Raw genomic sequence first — 13,461 nt, 5'->3', positions numbered from 1 at the left:
AGGGATGAGCAGCGGAAGCGGGTACCTGGTTTCGGAACCGGAACCGCCTCGGAACTGCCGGTTCTGGAACCGGAACTGCCTTAGGCGGTTCCGGTTCCGGTTCCTAAAGTCTAGGAACCGCCTTAAGCGGTTCCGGTTCCAATTCTCATTTTTACGAAACTGATACCCACTGGAGACCCGCCGGTTCCGGTTCCAATACCGGGTACCCGGAACCGGTACCGACGGGTACCCGCCTTTTTATAAAAAAAATATTTAATTTTTATATTTTGTTTTTTAGGGCACCAATTGCAAACCTAATTCGTTTTTAGGGTATATGATTTTCATTCTGAAAAAAAAACCGTCGTCTTCTATTCTCGTCAATCTCCTTTCTCCCCTCTCATCATTCTGTTCAATCCAAGATTCAATCGAAGCTTCAGTCGGCAATTCAAGGTCAGATTCTCAAGGTCACTTCCTTCGTCTCCCTCAATTCGAGTTCGTATCACGTAACCCTCCCTCAATCTGTTCTCCCTGTTCAATCGATTCGATGGTTTTGCTCGACTCCCACTCACGCCGACGATCGCCGCAACTACAAGTCTTCATCGAAGGTTTAATCGAAGGTTCATCTGTTATGTAAGTTCTTTTTTTGTGGTTAGAACAAGGTTTAATCAAATCAATTGTTTTTTTGTGTACTTAGAACTCAGAAGACTGCAGACGCGGGTGAAGGCGGAGAGAGAGAGACTTCTATTCTCCATCGACGACGTCCGACGAAACCGAGTAAGTCTTACATCTTGTTTTCTCTCTGGAGTTCCATTTTGGTTTACACCTGAAAAAAAATTAACAATATGATCTTTTCATTATTGTTAGGGTTTGTGATTCTTCTGTTTGGATTACCAGGTCATACCTGAAGTGAGTAACTCATACATCTAGTTTAGATTACCCGTTCATTTTTATTTTTATATGCTTTTCAGGTGGATTACCAGTTCATACCTGAATTTAGTAAGTCTTACATATTGTTATGCTCTTTCTTTAGCTTCATCCACTAGCAAATCCTACAAAACATATACCAGGGGCAAAACTGGAAATTTAAATATGATCATATCAACACTTACAATACAGATTCTAGGGGCAAATATATGTCATTTTAACTAGTAAAACATCACAATAGAGATACACCCTCCTACTATATATGTGTGGTTTAAGTCCTACCCATTAAGTCAAAATGAATGAGCTAATAAGTCCTACTTCGAAAAATTTGTTCAAAAGCTCTGTTTCATAGGAATCATATTTCCAGATTCGATGTTGATTGAATGAGCTAACAATCTTTTGGTGAAATCTTTCATAGAACTTGACCTATTGATTTGAAGGAAAGTTACAATATATACCAACTCTTGTACTTGTTTTTTACAGGTAAAAGGACATCCGTTCTTTAATGGTGTAAACTGGGATACCCTTGCCATTTAAAAGGTGGGTGATGTCATTTCCATTTTCCACAGAATTGGCGTTAATAATTTATTTTTCTATGTTTTCTAAATTTGAATATTTATATATAGGTTGCTTTAATACCACAACCAGATGGCATAGATGATACTAGTTATTTTATTTCAAGACATAGTTGTAGTTCAACTGGAACACCTGATGATCAAGACTGTAGTGATGCAGCTTTAGACACTACTGAATTCTATTCAGACTACTAGAGAGACACTAGAGAGGTACACATTTATTTTCTGTTTATTTATTATACTAATTTTGTTTGGTAAGACATTTATATTTATTTATTTTTTCAGAAGACAGATGTATTTTTCAGACACTGCTGTTGTTATGTGTTGTTGCTGATTTGCGCCGGCTCTTAAGCTGTTGTTTTTGTTGTTTGTAGTTTGCTGATTTGGTGTTGTTGATTTGTTATTGCTAATTTGTGCTGTTGCTGATTTGTTGTTGCTATTTTATAGTTTGTAGTTTGTTGTTTTTATTGTTGTTGTTTATAGTTTGTAGTTTGTTGTTTTTATTGTTGTTGTTTTAGCTCTTGCTATTGTGTTATTTAAAAGTGGGAAATGTTTTTAGTAGCTTGTTATTTAAAAGATCAAATTTTTGTAAATGTTTTGGTATTATATTTTGTACTTGTATTGTTTGTATAGGTTAATTTACATAATTTACATGGCATGTATAAAATAACAAGTTTTAATACTCAAAAAGCCGGGTACCCGGAATCGGAACCGGTTCCGGCGGTTCCGGGAGCAGTTCCAATTTTCTAGGAACCGGTTTAGGCGGTTCCGGTTCCAATTCCAAAAACTTAAGAACCGCCGGTTCCGGGAGCGGTTCCGGTTCTAGCTAAAATAGGCGGGTACCCGGTTATGCTCATCCCTAGTTGTAACATCCCGGGTTTTCAGGTATTTTCAACTCTTTGCCTTGGTATTGTAATATGTCATTTTTGGTCCCTGATGTTGGTTGGATCTAGCCCTAAGAATCCCTAATGGTAAAATTTGTAATTCTTGGGAGCTTGACTTGTATGTTGGGCATACATGTGGGTACGCTAGCCCTAGTACGTTGGGCGTAAACATGTGTACGCAGGGCGTACGCGTGTCCGGGTGAAACCCTAATTTTTAGGGTTTGTGGGGTATTTAAGCACCATTATGGGTCATTTTGGCTCACTATTTCAGCCTCCAAGTCCCTTAGCCTTTTTGAGAGAACCCTAAGCCTCGTAATGAGCATTTTGAGCTAATAGTGTGATCTTTGTGTGCCAAAAAAAACGAGAAGATAGTGCATCAAAGGAGTCAAGGAAGGAAGTAATCTTGTAGATCTGAGATTATTATGTTCTTGAGGAGCTCCAGATGGTATAAAGCTTCTACCTTTATGCTTGGATTGTTTAGATCTTGTTTTGGTAGCTTCTTGGTATTCTTCTTGTCCCAAGAGTCCCAATATTGTGCATGCTTTCTTTTAGACGTGATGGGATGTCCTTTCAGACCCTATGATGGGTCCTAAGGCATAAAAATGAGGTCCTTTGAGCTAGCTTGGTCCCTTGTTCTTTGTAGGAGGTCTTAATGGATTAAGACCATGTATTAAGCCCTTTTTGAATGACTAAAGTCTTAAAGTTTGAGACTTTATGGTTCTAGAGTACTTTTGAGTCATGGATCTGAAGTTGGAGCATAGGTGCTTAATCCATTATGCACTTATAAGGATTTCAAGACTTGCGAGGGTACGCCCCACGAAAGTGAGGTACGCCCCGCGTACTCAGTCAATCACCCCGATGGTGGTCAATGCGAGACGAAGTACGCCCAGCGTACTGAAGGGGTACACCCCGCGTACGCCTTCTGTTTGGGTTTCAGACTTTGGGCTTCGGGTATTGGGCCATCTGTTGGGCTTTGATACTTGGGCCCTAATGGACCATCTGGATAAGTATGTTTTGGGATAAATAGAGGATCGGACCTTTGGATAAGGCCCAATAAGGGGTTTCGGCCTAATTTGGAAAATTGGACCAATCATGGTCCTTGAAGTAATTTAGGCCATTTGGATCAAAGATTTGGACTTGGGCCTTGGCCCATTTAGGGAAGGGGTAAAGTGCACAATTACCCTATGTTTGGGCTCTTAGTCAGAAGTGGTATCCCAATTGTTGATTGGGTGTTTGTTTATTGTGATAGTTTGGGATTTTTCGTGAGTCAGCAGTTAGGTGCAGCTTGGCATTTGAGAGGTGAGTTTTCCTCGCTATACTTGCGGGTCGAAGGCACCAATGCCGGCCCAGTGGATTGATATATTGTTATGCATGTTGCTATGTTGTTATAATCTGTTAGATCGGTATCCTGGTAGATAGGATAATGTTATGCTTAGTGGTCTGTAGGATCTATTTGACTGGATATAGACTGTTATATGATTATCTGTTATGTGTGCACATGATTGGTTGGTGGCTGGGGCTTCACTGTTTTGTGCATAAGCCAACAGGCCGGGGCATTCCAACCCGATGGTTGAGGGCCTGGGGTATTCCAACCCGATGGTTGATTGGACCCATAGTATGTTGGCGTTCCAACCCGATGGTTGAGGGCATGGGTATTCCAACCCGATGGTTGATTGGACCCATAGTATGTTCGCATTCCAAAATACTTGAAACATAATCAAAAACTCTAAGCCCAAAGCTTAGTGAGTTTCCCCAAAATACCAATACATAACAAATAGCTTGATCGTGCACCTCCTCATATTTTGTGTTATGATTTCTAGGAAAACTTTGATGTGAAATTTATTTTGAAAACAATTTGTAAACAATAATGGTTGTGGTTTGCTTTTAAAAGGTTAAATTTTTCACAAATATTATGGTTGTTACATCAACATAGAAATCAACAAATTCTTTGCTACTGTATTCGCCCTCATTATCTGATCTAAAACACTTGATTTTCAAGTTAGTTTCGTTTTTCACCATCTCTTTCCATTTATTGAAAGCACTAAATACTTCAGACTTCTACTTCAAGAAATAGACCCAAACTTTCCTACTGCAGTCATCGATGAAAGTAACATAATATTGGGATCCTCCCACTAAAGCAACTGAAGTGGGACCATAAATATCTAAATGAACATGCTCCAATTTCCCTGTCTTGGGTGGATGTCCTATCTTCACGAAAGTAAATTTATATTGTTTGCCAAGAACACATGGTTCACATAAATCTACTGTCACGTTCTTCAGATCTGGAAATCTTCCTTTGGAGGCAAGCATCTTCATTTCTTTTTCACTCATATGTCCAATTCTTTGGTGTCATAGAGTGGATGCCCCAACTTCTTCAACAACATGTGCCTCATCATCAGTTTCCCTTTGTTACGTTCCATTGATGATCACCAAAAGTCATATGGCGACCTTCATCATCAAGTTGCCGCACTGATATCAACATTCTTTTAAATTCTGGAATGAACTTGACATTCTTCAAAGTCCACATCATACCCAAAGTAGTCTTGAGGACCACATCCCCAACACCTGGAATATCAAGGCTCTTGTTGTCTACCAATATGACCTTCCCTTGGTATTGCCTGAAATTCTGCATCACATCTTTGGAATGACTAGCATGGAATGACGCACCAGAATCCATGATCCAAGATTCAACTGAGTTTTCAACTGCAGATATAAGAGCGTCTCCTTCAGAGTCTGATGTAACAACAGGTGACTTTTCAACAACACATATAAGAGCATCTCTTCAGACTTTGATTCCTGAAATGGACCTTTTCTTTGTAGTTCCAATAGGTGATGTCCTTGTTTTTTGATACACCTCTCTTCCTCAACTGTGATATTCCTCTACCCCCATGTGACATCCCTAATTTCACGGACAGAAAATACCGATTTATTTATGCTTTATCTAAAAATCAGAGTACCTTTTTGAAGAAATATGTTGTGGAATTTGTTCCCAAAAATATGATAAAGATTTTATCAAATCATTTCCGAAGAAATGTACTTCATTATATTAAAAACCTTGGGATGACATTCTCAATACAAATCAAAAGCATAAACAGAAACAACATAGGCCTTACAACATTTTATTTATTTATACTTGCTTATAATCCATAATCTCTTATCAGAACATTGCATCTATGCTCTTGTGCCACTACCTGTAATACAAGAAACTGAGTGGGTCAGGCTTGGCAGCCTGGTGAGCAAAAAGGGTTTTCAACCCCCAATAATTAAGTTTATTAATTTCATCAATTTAGTCAAATAAGGCAACCATGAGGGCGATGGAGTACACCTGGTGAACAGGTAGTTCAAATAAACACCTACAGGTTGCGAGCCTACTAGTGTTCCACTGCATTGTCTAGAATAGTCTGTGGTCGTCATCTATACTCCGCTAGATGACTGGATCATCGTAAACATCGAGGCCTCTCATCATTTATTTCATGATCTATATCATCTACCCATCTTTACCCATCATAATTTTAGGTATAAAATATATATACAATTTAAATCAAGTAAAACATGTATATTTTGTTCATCCAACATAAATATCAAGTACACAGATAATATGCACACATATCACGTAATTTATATTAAATACTTCATATATATGTGTAAGATGAAAGTAACTATGCACTCACTTGTTAAGATGACTCCTAACTCGGCCAGCGTTTCGCTTCAAACAATTTTGTTTTCCTTCGACGAAACCTAGTATCATTATCACTAGATCATAGTCTAATATTTACTGAGACTAATTATTAGTCTAGATTTACGAGTGATATTGTTTTATAAGTGTTAAACAAATACTTTTCAACTACTATGTACAGACAGGGGTCATACATGAAACACCGGAGGGCATGACCATTTTGGCATTTAAGCTGTTCTGAAATCCAACAACCCTATGCGGCCCTTCAAACTAGATTCTCCGTATCACGAGCAGTTAAAAGGTATTATAATAACACGTTATATTTCATAATACTTAGCACATATATTGTATATACGTTCATAATAACGATAATGAATTTAAACATAAGCTATACTTAAAGTAGGGTAATCATAACTTACTTATAAGGGGGTTTAGCTAGGAGTCGGGCTCTGTGGGGGCAGAACTTCCGAGCCAAAAGCTCTTCTTCTTGGAGCCTTCCGGCACTCCGGGACTCGCCTCTAACACTTGGGAAGTGCTAGGGAATGGGAGAGGGGGTGCGGAGGTATTGGGAGAGAGTGGGATAAGAATGGTGTGAAGAAATGACATATTTGCGCCTCTATTTATAGGATGAGAAATGGCCCAACATGACGTGTTCTGAGCCCCAACACGTCATGTTGAGGTGCCAAGTGTCACCATCTGGTCGCAAGGCGTTGGGAATAAGCAACGATCAGGATTGTGCCACGTGTCACTCGCAGATTACTCCAAAAACTAATTATCTTCTAAAATCCGTAACTTTCGCATATGAGCTCCATTTTTGATGTTCTTTATATCCACACGTAGGTATCGACAGGATCTACAACTTTTGTTTAGACTCCGTCGGCTAATTTTGATTTATTTTAAAGTTATATTTTAACAGGTTTAGACAATTAAAGTCCGTTAAAAATCCATAACTTTGTCATCTGACGTCCGTTTTCGTCTGTCTTTATATCGTTGAGTTCCTATTAGTGAGGTCTTCAATCCTCACTTAGTTTGTGTCGGCTAGAAATCGATCGATCTAAAATTCGATGTCCGGGCTGTGTACTGCTATGCTAAATCTTAGAAAAATCATAACTTCCTCAAACGAAGTCAGATTTGGATGTTCTTTTTATGTACGTTCTCGGTTTAACGTATACTACGCCTTTCGTTTAGGTTCCTAAGGCTAAAAAATAGTTTATCAAAAATTCACTTTTTACGATTCCCGGCGGCGTGCCGTTTTGTCGCAAAACTTCGACATGTCATAACTTCTTCGTTTTAAGTCGGATTTCAGTGTTCCTTATATCCCCGAAATCCTTGTGACGACTACTTCAACTTTCTTCATAGATATTGGGTCTATCTATTATTTTATTTTTAATGCATATTTTTTATTATTATTTTATTACATCAAAATAGGTTACAATTCTCAAAGAATTCTTCTTCATTACATCAAAATAGGTTACAATTCTCAAATAAATCTTCGTTATAAGTCGGATTTCAGTACTCAAATAATTCTTCTTTATTACTTCAAAATAGTTTACAATTGTTGACCCTAACTATTACATCGTTATAAGAATGCCTAGCCTAGAAACACAGACGTTACAATTCTCTCCTCCTTAGGATGATTCCGTCCCGGAATCATGCATAATCAAACAGATGTGGATAGTGACTCATCATGTCAGTCTCTATTTCCCAGGTGAGGTCCGGCCCATTCGTTTGTTTCCATTGCACAAGCACCAAGTCGACCATCTTGCGTCGTAATTTCTTCGTCTTACGGTCAATAATTGCTTCAGGCTCTTCGATTAACCTATTATTTTCATCCATCCTTAACTCTGAAAGTGGAATTATATCGGGAACTTCTCCCGTAAACTTCCTCAAATAACACACATGGAAAGTGTTATGAATACATCTAGTTCTTCCGACAATTCCAGCTTGTAAGATTGGTTCCCAATCCTCCGAAGAACCTTGAATGGTCCAATAAACCTTGGAATCAACTTTCCTCTCTCTCCAAATCTTATAAGTCCTTTCCACAGTGAGACTTTGAGCAATACCAAATCTCCAACTTCGAATGTCATCGGCCGTCGCTTCTTGTCAACATAGCTCTTTTAGCGATCCTGAGCTGCCAACATCCTTTCTATGACCACTTTTAGCTTTTCAACAGTCTGATGGACTATCTCAGGGCCCATAAACTGCTTTTCTCTGGTCTCAAGCGAACAAGACGGCATACGACACTTCTGACCATACAAAGCTTGATAAGGTGCGATCTTAATGCTCGAATGGTAACTATTGTTGTAGGAAAATTCTACCAGGGGTAAATTCTCATCCCATTTACCTTGGATATTCTAGGGTACATGCTCATAACATATCTTCCAGTGCTTGAATTGTTCTTTTGCTATGACCATCAGTTTGCAGATGGTAGGCTGTACTTAAACACAACTTCGTACCCATTTCCTCTTGTAGACTCTTCTAAAATCTTGATGTAAAATGACTGTCACGATCCGATACAATCGTTAATGGTACACTGTGAAGTCTTACTATTTCCTTCACGTAAGCATTTAAAAGCTTATCCATAGACCATCTCTCATTGGCTGCTGTGAAGTGTGCACTCTTTGTGAAACGATCCATGACTACCCAAATCATGTCGTGGCCGTTCTTCGTCTTGGGAAGTTTAGTGACAAAATCCATGGTGATGTCTTCCCATTTACCCATGGGTACAGGTAAATGTTCTAAACTCCCATACGGTTTTTGATGTTGTGCTTTAACTCTCGCAAATGATACACAATATGCCGCATACTTTGAAACGTCGAGCTTCATTGTCGGCCACTAGTAGTATGCTTTCAGATCCCTATACATCTTAGTGTTGTCGGGATGAATCGAGTACATGGCTTTGTAAGCTTCTTCCATCAGAAGATCCCTTATTCCTCCCATCTTAGGTACCCAAATCCTATCTTGGAATACCTTCAATCCTTGATTATTTGTACCGAATACCAAGTTCTTGCCTAAACATTCTTCCTTTCGGTCATTTTTCTCCAAAGATTCTTTCTGAGCTTTCTTGATGCTTTCCACAATCGTTGAGACAACTTCTATTCTTAGCGCTCTCGGCCTTTTTCCTTCCAGGTTTACCTTTCGGCTTAGAGCATCAGCTACGAGATTTGCTTTACCAGGGTGGTAAAGTATCTCACAGTCGTAATCCTTGAGCAACTCTATCCAGCGTCGTTGCCTCATATTCAATTCTTTTTTATCAAAGAGATACTGGAGACTTTTATGATAAGTGAAGAGTTTGCACTTTGTGCCATAAAGATAATCCCTCCATATCATTAATGCAAATACTACCGCTGCCAACTCCAGATCATGAGTGGGGTAGTTCTTCTCGTGCTCTTTCATTTGTCAAGACACATATGTTATCACCTTATCTCTCTGGGTCAGAACACAACCTAACCCAACTCCAGATGCATCGCTATAGATTGCGAAGTATTCAACTCCGTCAAGTAAAGAAAGAATTGGTGTTTCACACAACTTCTTCTTTAATTTCTCGAATGCCTCTTCGTGTTTCTCACTCCATGTATAGGTAGCTCCCTTATGTGTCAAAGCTGTCAATGGAGCAGCTATAGAAGAAAATCCTTGGATAAATCTTCGGTAATATCTAGCTAATCCCAGAAAGCTTCGAATCTCAGTGGGGCTTTTTGGTCGTTCCCATTTCATCACAACTTCAATCTTTGCTAGATCAACCATTATTCCCTCTTGGTTAACCACATGACCCAAGAATTGGACTTCTCGAATCCAAAAATCACATTTGGAGAACTTTGCGTACAACTTATCCTTCTTTAAAACTTCTAATACTTCTCATAAGTGCTTGCCATGCTCCTTCTGGCTCTTTGAGTAAATCAGAATGCCGTCTATGAACACTATCAAGGATTTATCGAGGAATGGTTTACAAACCCTGTTCACCAAATCCATAAATGATTATGGAGCATTGGTTAGTCCGAATGACATAACCAAGAACTCATAGTGTTTGTATCTCATTCTGAATGTGGTATTCTCAATATCTTGATCTCTCACCTTCAACTGATGATATCCTGACCTAGATCAATCTTTGAGAAATAGCTCGAGCCTTGCAGCTGATCTAATAGGTCATCAATCCTTGGCAATGGATACTTGTTCTTTACCGTTGCCTTGTTCAGCTCTCTATAGTCTATGCACATCCTCGTGCTTCCATCCTTCTTCTTTACGAATAACAACGGAGCTGCCTGTGGCAACCGTCAAAATTCGAGACAGTTCTAGAGTTGAGTTGCATTTATAGGCACGACACATACTAGACTTGGTAACTAGAAGCTAAGTAATAACCTACTAGAAACTTGGAAACAAGTAGAATCGAAGAATAGTGTACTTAGATTTCACATTGGTATGTGAATTCTACAACTACTTAACTGTAATGACTATCTATATTCGGGTCATTCCTTGAATTGAACATCTTTGCATGAATCATGTAGACACATCATGCACTTGACCTAGAAGTAGAAATTAGGTCAAAGTCTCATAGAAACTTAAGTCAAAGTTGAAAACTAGGACTAGTATACTTGATTCCTCAATTTCGCTTGAATCTCGGAATCACTACATAGAATGCCAATAATCTGATTTCAATCAAACTATGTAACTTTCTACCAAATATAATTATTTATTTTGAGAAATTTGATTTTTTTTCAAATATTAAACTCAATTCATTATGGTGTTAACAAATTTTATTTGGTTCAAAACAATCCAAGATATTCTACATCCATTGTGATATTCCAAAATGTCCAAACTTTATAACATGTGTCAAAATTTTATAAAATAAATGCAAGTTTTATAAAATTTAAACATCCCCCAAAATTTTATATTATATATAAAATCTTTAATTATTTACATATATCATGAGATCTAAATTATATTATGGACAATAATTTATAAACATTAGCTTATTTATGAGCATAGGAGCCAAAATGTCATAATATTCAATACAAGATTTTATATTTTATAAACATAACCCCCAAACCTTATAACTTATTTAAATAAAAAATAAATGCTGGAAAATACTCCTTCTCTCTTCAAAATCACGTTCACATCTCTTCCCCTAAGTCACCTCCTCCCTAACCCTAATCAGTTTACTCATTCTCTCACTCCACCTCTTTACTTCTCTCTCTAAAAACGTCTCTCTCACTTCTTTCTAGAAAATCGGAACTTAGAAGCAGAATAACTGTGAGACATTTTGACATTCAATTCTTCCTGAGTTCATAACCGTCTCTGTATTTTGGTGGATTATAACCCCAAAGAGATGACGAGAGAGATGAGTTATCTAGAGAGATAAAATCTCTCTTTTCTCTTTTTTCTTCTCTCTAAACCCCCATTCTTTCCCTCTATGAATTAGCTCCAAAACCCACAAAATATCCAATAAATATCCCTCATTTTTCTCAAGAATGTTCATCATTTGAAGTTGATCTTCAAGGTAAAATCAATTTCCTTACATTTTGTTCACTTTTCTTTCAAAAATATCAAGTTTTCTTGCATTTTTCTTCTCCATAAACACTTTTCTTTGAGATTATTCACATGAATGTTCATGCATGTCGATTTTGATGATGATGGTGGTAGGATTTCACCTCAAAACAACATGCATTTTGTTAGAAGGTGAAATCCAATTATCAAAACCTAAATCAAATCCATCAACTTGAGTTTTACAAGTTCTAAAGATCCAAAACCACATGCATTCAAGTTTTTCATTTAGAACAAAATAAGTTCATTCATGGTCTTCAATTCATAATGCATACGATGAACATCAAGCTTAAAGGCTTGATTATCAAAGTACATTGTTAAGAATGCTCATAAAGGATTTATTCATAAATAAATATCTAAAACTTCTTTTCTGCTCAAACCCAATTTTTTCCAGAATCCAAACAACAAAATAAGATGATTTGGAAATTTTTAAAAAATAACTCGTTTTTCTCAATTTATTGTAATTTTTGCAAGAAATAGAGCAATAATTCATATAAAATAATTTTGATCATTAATAAATTCTGGTAAATTTCGAATATCACTTATGCACTGAGTAAAGACTTTTCATGAAGTTGTATGCATTTCTAAGGTTGTATCTGTTGATTTCTAATTTACTTTTTTCAAGATAAATAAATATCAAAACACCGTTATGAATGTCCAAAGCCATATTTCATAATTTTTTGCATCTTCTAGACATCATAAGACTCCATGAAAAAATTTCCAGATTTTTCCAAGACAATTTCTCATTTTTTCTGATTTAATGAATATTTAAGTGATTAAATTGATGAAAAATATCTACACTTATCCAAAACTTATGAAACTTCATCAGAATATCTTATATAACATATAAAGCATAAATAAAAATTTTAGTGAATTTTACCTACAATTTAATAATTTTTCACGAATTAATGTTTGTTTAAATGAATAAAACAAAGAAAAATAGTTAAACTATTTGGAAACTACCTTTTATATTTTTCTCAGATTTAATATGTATAATAACAGTAGAAAAAAAAGTTAGGGGAGTTTTTGAAACTTTTTTCTATTTATCGCTATTTTGATAGAATAAATACACAAAAATCCAAAAATTCGTGTTAAACTGTTTGAAAATGCATTTTATTATTTTTCCCAGATTATATATGTTTCATATCAGTGGTACACAAAGTTTGGGGAATTTTCTTAACTGATTCATATATTTCATGAATTTATATATATCTAGAGAATTAAATATGTAAAAATGGTTATACATATCTAAAATCCATGAAAACTTATCTGGAAACCCTTTAATACTGTTAGAACCAAAATCCGAAGTTTGGTCATTTTTATTAATTGCTTAGTATTTGTTATGATTTTATGATTATTCAAGAAATTAAAATGGTAAAAAATAGTTAGACAAATCGAAAATTCAAAAAAATTTATATTGGGATCTTTGACTTCAGTTAGAATTAAAATGCAAAGTTTGGAAAATTTTGGAACTATATTGATTTAGTTTTTGAATAATTAATCATTGAAACACCACCTAAAATGTTAAATTTTAACATTTCAATAATGGGGATTTCCACTTGAATTTGTTATACAACAAATTGATTCATAGAAACGTAAATTTCATAGAAAAATGTTTGTAACTTATCAATATCAAAATTTTGACACAATATTGGTGTAATTCTACTGTAGAAGTTAAGTATGGTAGTGTTAGATTTTGATTAGAGACTCATTAGTGTGTAACATCGTTGTAGGAACCAATAGTGGTACAAGTGGAGCGTAGTTCAAGGCACCATTTGCATTATCTCAAGGCATTGTGAGTATTCACGACTCCCTCTATTTTCAGTTATTATGTTTTGTGGTGGAAAAGCATGTCCGAAAAACTATTTATTGTTCGTGATTTGTA

This window comes from Lactuca virosa, chromosome 9, assembly GCF_052849685.1.
Source record: "Lactuca virosa cultivar CGN04683 chromosome 9, Lactuca_virosa_CGN04683_v6, whole genome shotgun sequence".
Classification (NCBI taxonomy): Eukaryota; Viridiplantae; Streptophyta; class Magnoliopsida; order Asterales; family Asteraceae; genus Lactuca; species Lactuca virosa.
Note: the sequence above shows the minus strand (reverse complement) of the source record.